The 20,021-nt window shown below is 43.3% G+C and overlaps 1 long non-coding RNA gene across 1 annotated transcript; it reads right to left on the bottom strand.

Annotated features, from left to right (window-relative positions):
* Positions 1–2,958: 2,958 nt before the first annotated feature.
* LOC138924126 (uncharacterized) lies at positions 2,959–19,008 on the bottom strand. The gene is made up of 2 exons (XR_011438819.1): positions 18,916–19,008; positions 2,959–4,923 (listed from the first exon to the last, which is right to left on the bottom strand). It is a non-coding gene; the product is annotated as an uncharacterized lncRNA (long non-coding RNA).
* Positions 19,009–20,021: the final 1,013 nt, after the last annotated feature.

Raw genomic sequence — 20,021 nt, 5'->3', positions numbered from 1 at the left:
AACATAGTGTATATATATATATAGGGTTTGGTACCATCCAAGTTTTCAGGCATCCACTGGGGATCTTAGAACGTATCCCCTGCAGATAAGAGGGAACCAGCGTGGGTACCATTATTATCTCCATGTGACAGATAAGGAAACTGTAGACTGAGGAGGTTAAGGATCTTACCCAAGCAGCAGAGCTAGGATTCAAAGCTGATCTGTCTCACCCCAAAGCGTGTTTATTTAAGCATGTGCTGCACTGTATCACAACAAAGATGGCAGTCTAATCTTGTAGGAGGCAGCAGGACAGAAAACCTATCTAAACCAAGAGAATCCCTGTACTATCAGCAGTTGGGTTACCTCATTCCTGTTCTTGACTCCCATTCCTCTCCAGGGAATTCTCAATTCAGCTTCCTCAACATGGAGGAACTCTACCCAGAATCCTCAGCTTTCCCATCGGCCATGCCTCAAGGCTCTAGCTCCTTTCCTGCCAACTGGAGCCCACATTGATCTCTTCCTCTGCTAACAACTTTTGCCTTTGCTGGCAGCACCATACAATTAGCACATATTTTTAAATATCCTATTATCTAATTATTTGGAATACATAATTTAACATGCTTTTACAATCCTGCCTGCCTCCCCAGGCTTTGTGGGTGTATCAGATACCTCTTAGGCTTTGCCTCATATCCTCTCAGTCCACCTTTTTTTTTTTCTTTTGTGCTGAGGAAGATTTGCCCTGAACTACCTGGTGACAAGAGTAGAGACTAGGCGTGGACACAACAGTGTCAACTCCCTTTCATCAAGGCTGATATAGCTCCTGCCATGGCTGAATACCTATCCTGCCAGCAGCACAGACTGGCACAGATAAGGCACCATCCTTAAGGGCACTAGCCTCTCAGTTGGTGGCAAGTTGACTATATCAGACCCAACTCCATTACTGCAATGGACATCTACTTTGGATGTGGTTTTCCCTCCCTTGACCTCAGTGCTGTTGCCAACACCACTATCTGAGGACTGAGAGAATGCCTTCTTTACTGATATTGGATCCCACAGAACAATTTCTCAGACTAAGGGACCCATGTGATGGTAGGGAAGGGTGTGACAATGGGCACATAACCATGGGATTGGTTGGTTGTACAATGTCCTTCATCATCCAGAGGTAGCCACCCTAGTAGAATAATGGAATGGCCTATTAAAGTCTCAGTTAAGGTGCTAGCTTGGGTATAACATCCTATGGGATTGGACTGCATCCTCCAGCATGCCGTATCTGCACAGACCCGACAGTGCTCATTCTCTAATAGCTAGAATATATGGATCCGGGAATCAGTGGGTAGAAATAGGACTGGTCCCTTTCACCATCATTCTCAGTGACCCACCTGTGAAATTTTTATTAAGGGCAATTTACCCTGATTACCAAGAGGAACTAAGATTGCTACCCCACAATGGAGGTAGTAGGGCAGAAAGGAGTATGTCTAGGATCCAGGGATCCAGTGGGGCCTCTCTTGATGATAACTCCATGCCCAATTATAACTAAACGGGAACTGCAGCAACCTCAGTGCAAAGGGCCTAAAGCAACTCAGACACCCTGGGGAGGCAGGTCTGAAGCACCCCACCTGGAAAGCAACCTAGACCAGCTGAGGTGTTGGCAAAGGGTGAGGGAAATCTAGAACAAGTGCTGGAAGATGAAGATGATAAATATCAGTTATGGCCTTAGGACCAGTTGTAGGGCTGGGGACTAGAGCTCATTACATTAACCTTCCTATATGAAGTCTTGAAGGCTCTGTAAAGAAAAATAAAGCAGAGTAAGGGGATAGAGAACAGCAGGGTGGGATGGCTATTTAAAAAATAACGGTTAGGGAAGCTTTCTCCAATGACATGACATTTGAGCAGGAACCTAGATGAAGTATAGTAGCAAGCCATATGGGCACATGGGGAAGAACTTTCCAGAAAGAAAGTAGCAAGTCCAGAGGTTCAGAAGCAGGAGCACACTTGGTGTGTTTGAGGGGGCTACGTGGTTGGAGGGGAGTGAGCAAAGGAGAGGGTGGTAAGAGATGTGAGCAGGAAGGTCACTGGAGCCAGACCATGAAGGGCTCTGGAGCAAGGAGTTTGGCTTTCATTCCGTGTGAGAGAGGGAGCCGTCAGCAGATTCTGAGATGACGGGACAGCTCTTACCTTATGTAGAGCTCCCGGTGCTCCAGGAGTCGGCTGTAGGGGTCAGGGGCGAGTGCAGGGACACCCGTTAAGAGAATCCTGCACTTGAGTGTTTACATCTCATTTAAGATGGGTTTCCTGGGTGCGTACAGCAAAGGCTGGTGGTGTAGGTCTTGGATTAAGAGTGGGGTTACGGTTCTTCAGGGCTGACTTTAAGCTACTCCTGAGCAAAAACCCAACTCTTCTACTGCTTACAAATCTTTTATAATGCATAACACAGTCCAATGGGTCTAGTGGTGAAGGCTCAGAAAACGTCTGTGATTTGCGGGTTAAAACATCTATTTAGTCTCTGCTAAGAATTCATAGAAATAACGTCTCTCCATTGAAAATTAAGTGACATGTGGTTCCCAAGATCAGGCCTGTCACTTTAATGTAGATACCCTGACCACGTGCCAGAAAGTGTGCTCCTTGCTACCTACACATCTTCTCTTTTAATCCTCATAATAACCCTGGAAGATGGAGTTACTCTGTGCAGGCTTACAGACGAGGAGACAGGCTCGAGGGGCGGGATCTCGCCAATGGTCCTCAGTGAGGAAGGGACAGAGCTCTGGATTTCAATCAAGGGCTGATTCCAGGGCCCACGCTCAACAAGGACAACTCTGAATTACTCGCCATGGAGAACGCTGGGGGATGCCTACATTCTCTGGTGGCCTAGTCTTATTTTTATGATCTTTCAGATTCTTCGGATTATGGAAAATAACTGACGTTAACAGGAAGAGCTGATTTTTTAAAGTTTCTTTTGCCTAGAAGAAAATAATTAAGGCAGTGATTCTATTTGTTTATTAAGATCCCCTAAATTAGAATGATCCTTTTGCTCCTGGAAAATCATTCGGGCCAACGACGAGAGCGGACGGGCATCTCGTTCTGAGCTTCTTTTCTGATATCTGCTGCAGTTATCCTGCTGTGGACTTTTTTTCCCCAGAAAGCCATAGTACTGCCTCATTCCTACTTAAAAACAAAAAATCATTAGTGTAGTTGCATCACAGAAGAAGGAAAAGAAGAGATGTGTGATCTGCCCATGAAATAAAGTAGTTGCCCCACACGAGCTCAGCCTTTTTCATGTGCTGGCTGTGAGCCTGTCCTCACGCTGGGGTGGGGAAGCTCGTTACTGCTCACAGTAACCAAGGAACAAGGCTGGGCAAAGGGGAGATGGAGACCAAAGGCCCAGAGTGCTTCCACCAAATTGGATCCTGGAAAGTCTGACACTGGGGCATCTCCTAGAATCGCTCAGCAGCTGCTTGCTTTTTACGGTGAAACTGCAGGATAAAGAAGGTCATTCCAGTGGACTGGAGCATCGCTCAGTATTTGCCAATGGAGAGAAGGTTCACGGGGTTGGTGGCCACGTAGTATAATAGGTGCAAAAGTAGCAGACACTCATTTGTCCAGTCTGTAAATACCCAGTTTGGATGTTCTGTTGAATCTGCAGCTCTCCTAGAAGCATAATGAACTGTCTGCAACTCAGAAAATCTCTCCAGGCTTAGACACTGTGCCTCCCTCTCACTCCTCCTTTCCACTTCCATCTTCTTGGCCGCCCTCACTGTTTGCACTGATGAACTCCTGCCACTGGAGTTGGTGTGCCCTGCCTAAATGGCATTTCAGCATGGATGTCCCCAGGTGCCTAGCATCCTTGCCTAGATTAACGTGTCAGTGGCATATGGCACAAATGGCCTGTCGTTTGCTCTCAGAATCAATTTGAAATATCTGCCAGGCTGCTGACTTCTTTGGCATAATGCCTGTGGTGCCAGAGTTTGAGGAAGGAGAGCAACACTGTCTGAAAATTATCAAGAGTGAATTTTCTTGTGTGAGAGCCAGAATTTGACTTCCTGCCTTTCTCTCTCTCTCTCTCTCTCTCTTTTCCCTTGGTATCTGAGCTACAGAAATAAGCACACGTTCTGAGGTTAAGAGCCTAGGACAAAGGATAATTTTGAGAATAGCTTTTGTTGTACTAGTTCCTTTTTGGCCCCACATCTTGCTCTTTTTCCGTAAAGAGAAGTACCCAGTGTGTGCATTTCAAACACTGGTGCACTTGATCCTCTTAAAAGCCCCTGTGTAGGCATTAGCTCCATTTTGCAGACAAGATAACTGAGGCTCAGAGGGATTTTTAAATGTTACCAAAGCATACTACAAAGAAGTGGCAGAGGGGCTGGTCCGGTGGTGTAGTGGTTGGGTTCGCGTGCTCAGCTTCTGCGGCCCAGGTTTTGCAGGTTTGGATCCTGGGTGTGGACCTATACACTGCTTGTCAAACCATGCTGTGGCAGCATCCCACATACGGAAAAAATAGAAGAAGATTGGCAGAGATGTTAGCTCAGTGACAATCTTCCTCCCCAAAAACAAAAAATGTGACAGAATAACAATTCAAAGCCAGGTCTGTCTGACCCCCACAGTCCAAATTCTTTTCACTCTACATCCATGCAGAAACCATTGTCTGAATTAATATTGTGCCCACATCCAAGCATCTCTGGGGAGGCGGAGATTTTTTATTACAGTTCAATGGGCGGAGCTCACAGTGGCCAGGGTCTCCATAGGCGTTGTCAGCAAAAGCTCCTGGATTCTTCTTGTACAATCTTCTCATCATGCTCTTCTCTCAGGGTGTTTAATGGTGGGTCATTGTTACTGTTTAGTGGCCTGATGGGTTTCTCACTGCTAAATCCAAGTGACGAAGCAGATCCTGCTGTCCTTGGGATTATCCCCTCTTGACAAGTGACGACCTCAGGATTGGAGACAGCTGACCTGCAGGCAGAGAGAGGGGGATGTCAAAGGTTCCTCCAGCTCAATTTGGATTGATGAACCGGAATAATTCCGGCAGCAGGGCTCCTGGAATTAGCCTCAACCAGCAATCTTTCTCAATGTTTGTGTTCCAGGTGGAGTGTTTGGCAACTTTTCACTTACACCCTTTCTTTTCCACTCTAGGTATTTGAAACCCGCTCTCCATCACCAGGACGATTTGTCACCACAACACCAGACAATTATCATTGGACAGACTGCATTTACCAGCTATCCTTTCCTGCCTTTATGCCCTACTTTGCAAAAATCTTTCACTTAAAGCGCCTCCCAGTGCTTTATTCTATCATCAAAATTCTGTACTTGCTTCAAGGCCCTGCTCAATTCATCTCCTCCAAGAAACCTCCTCCAGATCCATCTACCCCACTGATGGCTTCCTTATTCCAAATTCCTTACAATGATAATAATAACGGCATTTCTTTAAAATTATGTAATTGTTTACTTAAATAAGTAATATCATATGGCCCAACATTTAAATGTACACAGAATGTACAAACACTCAAAGTGAAAAGTAGGTCTTCTTGTTCCAGCTCCCCGGATCCTGAGCTTTCCAGAGGTATCTTAACATATATATGTGCTTTTTAAAAGTCCATCAACAATATATATGAATAATTGTTAGCATATATTAGAAGTCATGTAATACTATGCTAAGCACTTTATATGAATAATTTCATTGAACCCTCCCAACAATTTTATCAGATGGGTACTCATATTATATATGTTTTACAAATGTGGAAATATAGGCTCAGAAAAGTAACTTACCCATGATCACACAGTTATAACGCAGCAGAACTGGATTTTTAACTCATGCTGTCCAACTATAGAGGGCAATCTCTTAACCACCATGCTCTGCCTTAAAATGATTCTCTGGTTGTCAAATATATATATCTGTATAAATGTCATATCTATCTATCTATTTATCTATATCTATATCTACATATATATCTGGTTTCCCAGCTGGATTAAAAGTTACTTAGGAAGAAGAGAAGCCATGCAGTATGGCTGAAAGAACACACTCTTGGGAATCAAATCTTGGCCATGAAACTTACCAGCTATGTGACCATGGGTAAGTTTCCTACACTCTTTGAACCTCTGTTTCCTTACCCATAAAGTGTGAAAATGCTAACTTCAGAGACAGGTGGGGGTATTGTGAGGATTAGAGGAAATAACGTGCATAAAGCTCCTGGCACATAGAGGTATTCAGAAATGGTGGTTACCTTATCAAAGCCATGTCCTTCTTTTTTCCGCCCCCAAACCCCAGTATACAATTGTATAGTCTAGTTGTAAGCCCTTTTAGTTGTTCTATCTGAGCCACCACCACAGCATGGCTCCTGACGGATGGGTGGTGTGGTTCCATGCATGGGAACCGAACCTGGGCAGCCAAAGCAGAGCATGCTGAATTTTAACTGGTAGGTCATCAGGGCTGGCTCAAGGCCACGTCCTTTTATTTATTTATTTATTTAATTTGTGAGGAAGAGTGGCCCTGAGCAAACATCTGTTGCCAATCTTCCTTTTTTTGCTTGAGGAAGATTGTCACTGAGCTAACATCTATACCAATCTTCTTCTATTTTTGTATGCTTCCTCACAGCATGGCTTGATGAGTGGTGTGTAGGTCCGTGCCCAGGATTTGAACCCACAGACCCTGGGCTGCTGAAGTGGAGCGCATGAACTTAACCACTATGCCACCAGGCTGGCCCCCCATGTCCTTTTCTAAGATACATTTGCTGGCTTCAACTGCCCTGTGCAGAGCAGGGATGTTTGGCGTAATACAGATCTAGCCTTTCAGTTGGCTGGAAAATATCCCACAGAGGTCCCTGAAAATAAATGCAAGGCAGCAGACTCTTGCACCTAATGCCCATGGGGATAGCTCAAAGGGAAGAGTTGGTCATTTGTTGGCTGCTCAAAGAAATGTACGGAATAGTGGGGAAGACTGGCCTATGGGTTGTATGCATTATAAACCTTCTCTGAGGTCAACAGCAGAAATGGAGTGTGGAAGAAAAGAAAGACTGAGGAAATACTCTTAGAGACTTTGCCAGGAACATTCTTCCTCCAGATACCCTCATGGTAACTCCTTCACCTCCTTCCAGTCACCTCCTCAGGGGTTTTTCCTGACCTGCAACCTGCTCCCACCCCCACTTTATTTTTAATTTTTTTCATAACACTTTTCACCATCTATGATATGATACAGATATAATTATCCTGCTTATTGCACTTGTTTTCATTGTCTGACTCCTCCAGAATGTAAGCTCCTTGTGGGCAGGGGTCTTGGTTTTTATTCACTGAAGTCTCCTAAGCACTCACAATAGTGCCTGGCACGTGGTAAGTACTCAATAAATGTTCACTGTAGAACAACATTTCTCAGATTAGGAAACTGAAGTTCAGTGACTTAGCCTAGGTAAGTTTGCTAGTTAACAGCACACTCAGGACTAGAACCATTTTTCTGCCTCCCAAACCAGTTGTCTTTCTACTAAATTATCTTTTCAGGGTAAGGGAGTATATGTCTAGGATTAAGGAATGATTTGGCTGTTGAGGAATCCAGACAGAACTGGAAACAAGTGCATGTAGACAAAATAACTGGACCATGAAAAAGACACCAAGGAAAAAACCATAGATGTGGGTGGTTGTGGGTTTTTTTCAAAATTTTGTTTAAGTACCTGAGACTCTGCTGTCAGTTTATCTAGTGAAATAAGATTCATGATCAATGTCTGGAGACGGAAATTTCAGACCTCATTATACACAAACTGAAGATTATTTCTTTGCTGTCACTGCAGCATTTGACACACAGGTGAAAACAAAAGGAAATCTGTCTCACATGCCCCTTTTAGCTTTGACAGATGTGGAAATGCATGAGTTTGGGGTGTTAATTTTTGTTGGATGTTAAATGTGAGCACATCAGAGATGCAGCTAGAAAAGCTGCCACCCAGCTCACGGTTTAGGGCTAAGGCCCCGTGATGCTCTGAATTTCAGTCCAGGGCATCCTTCTCCATCTCTCCTTCCTTCGCTTCTCTCAAAAGCGAAGGAGGTCCTCTGCCTTGTCCCAGGCTAATCTTCCACCTGAGCTTTTGATCACATCTCCTTCTCCCATCACTTATTCCCTCTTTCTTGAATCTTAAATCTGTCTTTTCCCCACAACATGCAGATAATGCTCAAATCCCCTCCATGCCAAAGCAAGATAATGAAAACCTTCCAATAATCTCTTGAATCAGTTAGCTATTGATGTGTAACAAAGCACCCCAAAAACAATGGCTAAATACAATAAGCATTTTTATTGCTCACAAGTTGATGAGTCAACTGTACTGAGCTGGACCAGCTTCCCTGACTTTAGCTGGGCCTGAAATACTGACCACACATCCTCATGAGTATGCAGTCAGCTGGCTTGTTGGCTGGGGCACGTTGGTCAAGGATGATCTCACTCACAAGCCTAGCAATTAGCAGGTCATTAGTTATGGTGAAGTGGCTGACTGGGCCACTGGTCACTTATCCAGCAAGTTATCCCAGCCTGTTCTCATTGTAGCCGGGCAGGATTTCAGGAGCGAGAGAGCAGAGATACACAAGACCTTTTGAACTGGCACAATATCACTTCCACCTCATTTTATTGGTAAAGGCAAGTCACACGGCCAGCCTAGGAACAAGGAAATGGACTCTACTTCTTGATGGGAGGAGCTGCAAAGTCATATTGTAACCGGTGTGGATTCAGGGGGATGAAGAATTAGGGTCAGTTTTGCAATCAGTCTACTAGATCTCTCTTCATCCTTCAGCTTTTGCCCAGATGTCTTTTTTCCTTCATATCCAAACTTCTAGAGAGAGTAGCTGTCTCTTGCTTTGCCTACTTCCTTAGCAACTAGTCACTCCTCACCCAAGATGACCTCATCTTATTACCACTGTCTCCATTTTGACAAAACTGCTCTCTTTAAAGACAGCAATGCCTCAGACATGAAATACTATGAACCGCTTTCAGCTTCTATCTTACTTAATTAACCTCACCGCACAATTTGACCTGTAGGGTCATTGCCTCCTGCTTAAAACTCTCCTCCTTTCACTCTCTCCTGGCTCCCCTTCTACCCCTCTGACAATGACTTCTCAAATTCCTGGGCTCACTCATGTCCCTCCTTTGGCCAGTCAATGTTAGTGCTCTCTACATTTCTGTTGTCTCAGTTTTCTTTTTCTTTTTTTTTCTTCTCATGCTAAACTCTTTCTGAAATTTAATCCAGTCAAGTGGATACTACCTATATGCATCTTTATTCTAACTCATCTGTTGACTTCCAGGAATAAAGTGTCAACGCCTATTGGATGTCGCCATGGTCTCCTCAAAAAGTGTGTCTAAAACTGAGCTTAATATCTTTCTTCCAAAATGTAACTCTGTCTTCATTTTCTCCGTTAGCAGTTTCGCAATTCTTTCAATTCATCGAGGTAGAAACTGAGAACTGTCCTTAACTCTCTCTGCCCTGGGCTCCCTACAACTCAAGATACTAAGTCCTATCAATTCTAGCTCTGAAATAGCCCCTCAGGCCCCCTCCCATCCTCACTGCTGCTCCCTGTGTTCAGGTTCTCATACTCTATTGCCTGGACTAACGCTTGAGCTTTTCATTGGCTCCCCCGACCCCTTTCTGCAGCCAGAGATCTTTCTGAACTGTGTTACTGAACTTGAACTGTGTTACTCCTTTGCTTCATACATTTCCACTGGCTCATTTCTGCCAAGATAAAATCTAAACTCTGTATTAGTGGTCATCAGTTGCAAAAATATATATATACTCCATCTCATTTAAGAAAAAGAAGATTTATTATAAAGAATCAGGGATGGACTTTGGGTAATTATGATGTGTCAGTATATGTTCATCCTTGGTAAAAAATGTACCACTCTGGTGAGTGATGTTGATAATGGGGGAGGCTATGCATGCGTGGTGTCAGCGGGTATATGGGAAATCTTGGTACCTTCCTCTCAGTTTTGTTGTAAACCTAAATTGCTCAAAAAAGAAAAATCAAGTATTTCTTTAAAAAGGAAAAGGAATCAAAAAGAAAGGAAGGAAGGAAGGGAGGGAGGGAGGAAGGAAAGAAAGAAAGAAGAAGGAAGAGAGAAAAAGAAAACAGGGGAGTTTCATGAAGTATAACCAGGTAGCAGGGCAGTTGTCAGGGACAATTCTCTCACTGCCTTCAGTATCTCACCTCTGCTTCTTTCTGTGACTTTGCCTCATTCTCCTGAAGACACCCCCCCCCCCAACACACACTCTCATCATGCCTCCCCCCACAACATTCATCACTGTACATGGCCCCCTGCAGGCATTCTTAATCCAAGTCTACCTAACCTTCATATCTCTTAGAAGAAATTATTGAGAAAGGAAATCTGATTGGCTTAGCTCATTGGTCAAGTAAGGTCATGTAGACAAAAAATGACAGCCTAAGGTCCACATCTTTGGCTGGAGTTATACAGAAGAATATTCTCAAAGAAGACAGAATGGACTGGGCAACTCAAAGAAGTCCATTATATTCCGTAATATGGCATATGGTATTTTTCTAATCTCAACTCCAATTCCTCTCCTGATGCAATGCACTGTCTACTCCAACTACACAGAATGACTCCCCATTACCTACTCACATCATGCTCTCTTTCACATATTTCCAATACCTGCAATATCCTTCCCTCCTTAACTTCCCTGAAATCTCCTCTTTATTCTTTAATAGCCGGTTTGAATAGCCTCCTTTATGAAGCTTACCCTTGCCCCTGTTGGTTGCTCTCTTCTCTGGGAATGCTTAGCACTTTGCACATAGCTCTATTAGACTATATATCACACCAAATTGAAATTGTTTGGCTCCTTTGTTAGATTATGGGCTCTTTTTTTAATCGGGAGACACCCTTCCCAGCATCTGGTATAGTGTTGGGCTCATGTTTATAGGTCTAAAAAGTTTGTTGAATGGATGAAGACATGAATGACCAGAGTCTCTAAACCAGTGGTTTTCAAAGCATGCTCCTGGATCAGTAGCATCAGCGGCATCTGAGAACGTGTTAGAAATGCAAATTCTTGGGCCCTACCACAGACCCACTGAATCAAAAACTCTGAAAGTAGGTGTGGTAAGCAGAATATGGGCCCTCCTCAAAGATGTCTATGTCCTAATCCCCGGGACCTGTGAATATCTAGGTTACATGGCAAAGGGGAGCTAAGGTTGCAGGTGGAATCAAGATTGCTAGACAGTTGATTTTAAAATAAAGAGATTATCCTGGATTATCCCGGTGGGCCCAATATAACACAAAGGTCCTTAAAGGGGGAAGAGGAAGACAGAGAAGTCGGAACCAGAGATATAGCACCATAGAAAAGACTTGACCAGCCATTGCTGGCTTCGAAGATGAAAGGGGACAGCAACCAAGGAATGTGGGTGCCTCTAGAAGCTGGAAAAGGCAAGAAAACGGATTCAGCCCTAGATCCTCCAGAAAGGAACTCAGCCCTGCTGAAATCTTGATTTTTTGCCCAGTGAGATCCATTTTGGACTTCTGACTTCCATAACTGCAAGACAATAAATGCGTGTTGTTTTAAGCCACTAAATGTGTGATAATTTGTTACAGCAGCAATAGAGAACATTTACAGTTTCAGTTACAGGGTTCAGCAAACTGTGTTTAACAAGCCCCCAAGGTGATTCCGAAGTTTCCTCCCACTGTACACTCTAGCACCTGGTACCAAGCCTATAATGATCCTCCTTCTTTCTTGTATTTGTTTGTTTGACTGTCTCTGTACTGTTCACCACTGCATCCTATCTCCTAGCCCAGTGCTGGCACTCGGTAGTGGTAGTAACTAATACTCACTGAGAATGCCTATGTGTAAAGTGCTGTTCTAAGTACTTTACATGGCTTAACTCACTTAGTCCTTATAATAACCATGTGAAGTAGGTAACATTACTATTCCATATTTTATAGATAAGGAAACTGATGCACAGAGAAGAAAAGCAACTTGCCCGAGGCCCCCCAGCTGGTAAGCAGCAGAGCCAAGATTTAGAGTCCCTCTCACTCTAGAGTCCATGCTCTAACCCTATGCTGTGTAGTTTATAGGCAGGGTACAACATATAATTGACTGGTGGATGATTTAATAAGTAAATGAATAATAAACAACGTCCTACCTGAGGATTTTAGAAGGATGTTTGGGAAGCAGTAGTGGTGTTCTAAAAGGATGTCATCCCATCACTGATTCAGTGGAGGGGGAGAAGACGCACTCATAACTTGTGTGTTTGTAGGACGAGGACATGGAAAGGCAACTGGAACTGGAGGGAAAGCTGGTCTGGCTAAAGATGGCAGAGGATAAGACTGGAGAGGATGCACCTCCTGTAGGGATGGTGGCTCCCAGGAAGGAGGGAGGTGGGAGTTAAAAGGTAACAGGACACACAAGGCTGCACCTGCCTTTTCACCATGTCATCACCAGCATCTAGCCTAGGCTCAGAGAAACCTCAGAGGAAGCTGGAACCTCAGAGGCCCATCAATATATATTTGTTGAACAAAAGAGAATTTTAAATTTTAGTGCGAAATTGTTCTGGGATCTCCAGGCTTTTGTTTCAAAGTATTCAAGGAAGATCTCTGATTACCTTTACTAGAACTCTCAGCTGTGACGCGTGTGATATGAAGGCAAAGGTTGAGCCAAAATTCAATGAACAGGAGAAGATGGAGACGGGGGAATACAGAGATAACACGTTCTGATAGTGGTCAAGACCTGGTGTCCAAGGAGTCTGGCCATTCCCAGTCAGGGACATGGAGGGCCAGCTGAAGAACGAGATTCTAGTATTTACTTAGTGCCCACCGTATCAGGCACGGAGCTAGGTGCTTTTCCCAGCTCGAGCTCATTGAAGCAAAGTGTCCCAATCCATGGATAGAGCACAGGAAGAGGAGACCAAGGTGGGCAGAAACTCAACTCTGGTTGGCAGACAGGGTCAAGACCATCTCTCCCCAGGGGGCAGGCTCAACCCATCGAGTCGGGGCTCTGACAGGGTCCAGACCCCAGGACCCTGGGGATCTAGACAGATACCAGAAACAGCAACTTAGAATGAGTTCTGTCATTGAAGCCGAGTTATCCTCACTGAGGCACAGAGGGTAGCAGGAGGCAAGGGGCAGAACTATAGGGAATAAATCAGAAGCACAATGCTGAGTGATGAGGCATTGCTTTCGGGGAAGGAAGAGGCAGGGTTGAAGTGGGTGGCAGTGAGGAAAAACTCCTTATTGAAATATTCATTATCTGAGTTCCTACAGTTACAAAGTTAAGTAGATGAGAGGAAATTTCTTGAAGTCAATGAAAGTGATGGTGGGGAACCACTTGAACCCTGTCGAAATTCCTGACCCACGGAATCAGTGAGCGTAGTACTTGATTGTTTTATGCCACTAAGTTTTGGGGTAATTTGTTACACGAACTTAATTCCTGGAACACACCTGTTTTAGTATCATTTTAGTTTCGTTTCATTTTAGTCTGAGTTTCATTTTCAAGATAAGGTCTCAATCCAACGTTTTTATTTTTTTAAAATTACTATAGAATTTGGGAAACTATTTTAAGTGGATTTTCTCTCAGTGACCTCTTCCCAGTTTCGAATGTCCCACAACACTTTGCAGGGAACGCTGCCTCAAGCCCCTGTGGCTGTGTGCACCCCAGCAGGTAGAGAGGTTAGTGGGCCCAGCTGCTGGGAAGTTCGGGAGGCAGGGGGCAGAGGTGGGCCCGGGTTATGTGCAGCAGGCCTAGAGCTCAGTGCTGCATGAGTCCAGAATGGCACTGTGGAAAAAGGATAGTATTTGGTGCTAGGTGGTCCTAGGTTCTAAATCCCACTCAATAGCTCTGTGGTATTGGGCAAGTTAACTTTTCTGAGCCTTAATTTCCTCAGCTGTATTTTGGGGCTCGTAATCTTACCATACTGGGCTGTTAAAAGGCTTACAGGTGATAATCTATGGAAAGTAGCCACCAATATTAGTTTCCAAATGAGAATGTCACTCCTCTCATGAGACCCACTCTCTACTCATGTGAAAGGGTTATTAAAAAAATCTTAAAAAACCAAAATGAGAAGAAGCAATTCTCAAGTTTGTTTCACTCTTTTCTTTCTTCCTTAGATCCTTTATATTCACTGTCTTCTCACTTCCTACCCCTAGAAATGTCACCTTTCTAGAAGCACAGAGCCTGAGTACAATCCAGGGCTCATAGACCCCAATAACTTTGTAGCTCTTTCTAAATTAAATACAGTGCTGGGCAGTTAAGTTCAGAGAGGTTAAATTATCTGGCCTAGTTCACACAGCTAGTCAGTATGAGAACCAAGGCTGAAAGCCGGATCTCTCTGACCTTCACCCTAAAGCTCTTCCCTCAGTAGGCTGTCTCCTCTTCACTGGCAACAAATTCTCAAAGCAGGTCTGGATCAAAGAGTAACCAGGGCTTCCAGGGACAGGAATAGAGCAGCCTTTCCTGCCAACTATAGGACTCTAAGAACTCATATTCTGTCAGGAGCGGCTCGGTGTGGAGCATCATTGGCCCAGAAGGTATAAAGCGTAGCAGTGAAGGAGCAGTGCTTTGTAGACAGACAGCCCAGGTTTGAATCCACTTAAAAGCTGGATGAACTTGAGCAAGTTACTCAACCTTCCTCTTATTCAATTTCCCTGTAAACTGGGAATAAAATGAACATTACCAACTTCACAGGGGTGTGTGGGGATCAGGTGGAGATAAGGTTTATAAAGAGCTCAGTACAAGGCACAGCAAAGAACAAGTCCCCACTATGTGCCAGTCATAATCCATCCTGAAGAGAGTGCCGGCCGCTCTGCCCCCCGCCTGCACTGGGGAACGTGTGCTGGAATATATAGCCTGAACAGAATGCATCTGGAAGAAATACAGGCCAATGTAAGAAGTCAATCAAATGAAAAATTTGCATATGCTTATTCTTTTCACACGACCAGGGAAATCCAGGCAATTGATGTTTGGAAAGGAAATCTGAAGCAAATAGGATGGAGCCAAGCATTCCCTCATGTTAGTGTCACGTGGCCCCCCAGCCTCCAGAGCCACTTCAGTTGTGCTAAGAAGACCTTGCCCAGAGAGCCTCATTAAAACCTTCCCAACAAAAGCTCTACCACCCATGAAAAGCTGTTTCTTCTCCCTTCCTGTGAAATCACCCCGGTTGCCTCTGAGTAGAGATTCTCAAATAAATAGCACTGAAGTATAATTAATAAAGTTCCTTCCTCAGTTTCCTCTTTGTTGTGCACCTTAATGATATCCCCCCATGCTGAGAATCCACTGGATGGAATACCTGCCCCCCACCCCGGGCTGTGTTTGTCTATTCCACCTTCTCCTTCCTCAGAGGCAGCCAGCAGAAACTTTCCACAAAGTAGAATTCGTTTGAAAGCCATTAAGCTTCCCTTCAGCACTCTGACCCCTCTAATGTCCTTTTATGTGGATTGTTTTAGTGTGGGTGCCGCTGTCCAAGAAACCGGAAGAGAAATATTTCTACTTGAAGAGAACTGGAATCAACTGCCTAGAACTCTCAGTCTTAGAAGAACTGCGAGACAGTGATATGGGGACTACTCAGCCAGGCATGACTCAGTGATTCAAGAAGATTGTGCTCTTCTAACTGGTATATAAGTTGTCACAGGCTTTCTGCATTGTGACATCTTGTTTTCTTTAGTTAAATACATTTTTTCATTTGGAACTCTCATCCTCCCATTATTGGTGAGAGAGCGCTCAGAGCCCCCTTCACAACAATATCATCTGGGCCGTATCCCTATTTCCGTACTGATTCTTGGTGCGTTGTCCTGACTCCAAGCTACCCAAGAAGGTCAGAATCTGCACCAAGTCTGTCTCCATGGTCCTTGTGAAAATACGTCTAGCCTGTCCTACTCCCTCTTAGCTATCTGTCTTTGATATGGATCTCTCTTCTAGCAGGCCTTGTGTAAGGTAAAGACTCTTTCTGGAGGCATTCTTTGCATTAAAAAAAAAAGGGGGGGACGTATTATGAGTAAGTATCAATTATAATGAGGCATTTTTAGTGGGGCTTGATAATGTCGGAACCAGGGAACAGTGGCCTCTGAGCTGAGATCCTGGCAGCTGAGTTTTATTAACCCGAGTCAGGGTGCTAAGCTGATTTTCAGACTTGATTGACAAAACCCTTTCAGCATAAACCCTGGAAAACTATTAGGAGGAAAGAATCCCATTGAGGCATTCTGCCTGTAATAGTTTTAATGCAGAAATGCATTTGATCAGCAGCATGCTGAGCTCATATCATTTCCAGAGTGAGTAGCAATGTGGTTCCAGTGTCATTTACCACAACCAATTATGGTACCTCCTGACAACATTTGAAACAGAATTGGATTAAGAAAAATACACTCTCAAGATTGTGGTCTGAGAGGCAAAATACCAGAATTTTCAGTGGATCTCATTTCACCTCTCTTTTATTACAAGAATAAGCTAAAGAAGAGAAGAAGAAAAAGAAAATCATTTTTAGGGGCAAGAGGTTGAAAGAAAGCATAAAAAGCAGGACGCAGCTGAAATTCAATGACCCGTCCTTTTCCTCAGCACTCTTTTCCATTGCTGCAAATCTTCTATAGATGAGAGTCAGATAGCTTTTCTTTTGTTTTTTTTTTTTTTTTTTTTGATGAGGAAGATTCGCCCTGAGCTAACATCCATTGCCAATCCTCCTCTTTTTGCTTGAGGAAGATTGTCACTAAGCTAACACTTGTGCCAATCCTCCTCTATTTTTTATGTGGCCACCGCCACAGCATGGCTTGATGAGCAGTGTGCAGGTCTGCATCAGGGATCCAGGCCCATGAACCCCAGGCTCCCAAAGCAGAGCACATGAACCTAACCACTACACCACCAAGCCAGCCCTTCGGACAGCCTTTCTTTAAGCACCAGATTCGCTTCCCCAAATCAGAGAATGCATTTCACAGCCCTCCTCACCAATTCTTATTCTCTACAAAATGCACTAGTTCTGATGAGTAAAAATCCCTCTGATATAAAACATCAGCCATAAAGCCACTGTTGTGTTCAGAAGGTTCTCCAGTGGCAATATTGGCTGATTCATGGACCAACAGATAGATGTCTTCCAGAAGTCTAGAGATGTCTTCTGGAGGAAAGCAATGGAAAATAAGGATATCATGCAGAGATAAGCACTGTTCATGTTCTGGCATCACCCACACACGTATTTAGAAACAAAAATGCTATTGGGTGATACACACTGTAGTATACCCTGCTTTTTGTCATTCAGCAATATGTTGTGAACATTTTTCCATGTCAGTAAGTACAGATCTACATCACATAGTCAAAGCTGCAGAATATTCTTGTATTATCATTATTATAACTAATCCTCTTCTAATGAACATTTAGGCTCCCCTCCTTTTGTCCCTTTTAAATGATATTGCAACAACATCCCTATACATCAAACTTTAATGTGACTAAGAATCACCTGGGATATTTTAATTATATGAATGCAGGGGCCCCACATCTAGAGATTCTGCTTCAATAAGAAAGGCATAAGATCTGGGAATTTGCATTTTACCAACGACTACAAGTGATATCGATGCTGGTAGTTCTCAAACCACACTTTTAAGAAATATACATCTTTGCAAATATGCCTGATGATGTCCTTAGGATAAAGTTCTAGAAGTGAAGTTGTCATTTTGGCAAAGGCTATGCCATGCTGCTTTTCAACAATCTACCTCATTTGTAGTTATCTCGTTGATAAAAATATCAGGTCACGAAGGAAGGTGAATGCTCTAAGGTAGGAAGAACATTTGAGACACGGGTGAACAGGGTAAGTCTGCCCAAGAGCCTCAGAGTCAACCCTTCACGTGTCTGTGGGATGCATTATCCTCCTCAAGCAACCCCTTGGCTCTTCCACTGGAGCCTGGCAATCAGCAGAGTGAGGAGGAAGCGGGCGAAGACATAAGATAAGAGTGGCCCAACATCTCGGCTGGAGAATTTGGTTCCTGAGAGGGGAGGGTGACTGCCACTGCCATTGGCACAAGAGACAGCTGCCAACAAGGGTCACCAAACGAGACAGCTCCATCCCCAAGCTCCACTTATATAAAATTCACATTTGACTAACATTCTGTTCCCAGGTTTTTCAAGAGTTTGAGAGATGAGAGTAAGAAAGAATGAAGGTATTTCTCCATTTCTGGGATATGAGCGTGCTTAAGAGGGTACACACACTCACTCACAGGAAAAAAGGCAGGCACTCATTCCCTTGCTTACAATCTCCAAACTCCAGAAGGAGAAGTGTTCCAATTATAAGCTTCACATAAAGAACAATTTTGCCCAAGGTGACAAAATAGGAAAATTGAACAAGTAAGTATCCAATTTGAATCACGTAAGGAAAAATGTTGTCTTCCATTGTTTAGAGTAAATACTATTGAAGTATGATATACACACAAGAAAGTATTCAAATCATAAGTTTACCATCTCAACACATTTTCAAAAAGTAAACATGCTGGTATAACCAGCGTCCAGACCAAGAAATAGAGGAACTCCAGCCCTACACATCCCCTCGTGCCAGCTTGCAGTCACTATTCTCCCCAAAGATAGCCACCATCCTGATTTTTAACAGTTTTAATTGGTTTGACCTGTTTTTGAGCTTTATATCATTGGAATCGTACATGTTTTCTTTCAGAGTTATTTTTGACTAGATTTTATAGATCATTAGTCTAACTCCTAACGTCATGTACAGACATTTCCCAGTACTGAAGCAGAGATATCCCCCAAAAAGAAATTTATAAGTATATACTTTAAATAAGTCAGGGTCCATTTGTGCTATTAAAATTGAACAGCTTCATCTAAGTTGAGCCCAGCTGAATCTCTGGGACCCTCTTGCCTGTCCATAATTAGTGATAGGGATCCTAAAAGGCTACTTTCAGTGTGCATGAGAGACAACTTGAGAGGCAGTATAACGCAATGGGAAAAAGATTAGCTTTGGAACCATAAAGGACTGGTTTCAAATAGAATCATCCCCACTTACCCTCATACTGTCTTCATGAAGTCACATGCTCTCTCAGGCTTCATTATTTTTACACCTGGAAAATGGGGAAATATCTCATAGACTTGTTGTGAAAATGAAGTAAGATCACAAATGTAAAGTACCTGGCATATAATAGGTGCTCCATAAATGCTCATTCTCTTTCTCCCTTCACCGACCAAACCTTGATTATCCATCAAATTCCAGCCTGTTGTGTACACACAACCTAAATAAATATTTTTCTCTTTTTTTAAATAAACATTTTTCAGTGGCAACTATTTGAACCACTAACTAGCAAGTTTAAAATCATTTGGAAACCATGTTTGTGATCCAAGGAATTTAAAGTTGTTGACACAGAGTCTTTTTCAGAACCAAGAAATGTCACTGTTCATTCTTTGGAAACCCACATGGCTTCATGTGCCTCACATTTCTCACCAAGCTGGTCTAGCTGTTTATTTATTAATGATTTCCATCATGAAACCATTGTTATGTCAGCTTCCTGGGATGGCCTGAGAGCACACAAAAATCATCATTTTCCTGCAGGAGCACAAAGCATCTAATGTGACATTATCATTTTGTTAATAGCCATTATGCCAATCCGTTTCTAATGGCCTTTTTAGACACGTGCACCATCCTGTAACAATCGTGTAAGATTTCTGCATTTTCACCAGTACACATATTAAATCTCTGACAGATTGCTAATGAGCTGATGTTGGAATTACAGAGTAGTCTGTTATCATTTGTCCATTCACAGTTTCCTCACCAGCCCATCTGTGCTCAGAACAGAGCCACCGCAGAGCGCGCAGGCTGGGACAGTTTCTCCATTTACACCTTTTGCCTTCAGAGGCCTCTGGGAAAGCCTGTCCCTAATTAAAGATTTTAACAAACATATTGCCAGCTTTCTAACACTATTATTAAACTGCTCTCTTTTGTTAGAAAAGGTGCTGTTTATCAGCAGTTTGTAGATTTAGATATTTAGTATGTGTTTCTGTAGCCCTGCAAAATATTTGTGTTTTTAGAATAATTCAATTAGTATGTTATGCATGTATGTATCTGCATGCACAATAAATACACATGGCACACACGCTATCAAAATCCAGTATCATTAT

The sequence above is a fragment of the Equus caballus genome, chromosome 5 (genome assembly GCF_041296265.1).
Source record: "Equus caballus isolate H_3958 breed thoroughbred chromosome 5, TB-T2T, whole genome shotgun sequence".
Taxonomy (NCBI): Eukaryota; Metazoa; Chordata; class Mammalia; order Perissodactyla; family Equidae; genus Equus; species Equus caballus.
The sequence above is the reverse complement of the archived record's forward strand: the minus strand, read 5'-3'. Positions and strand labels throughout refer to the sequence as shown.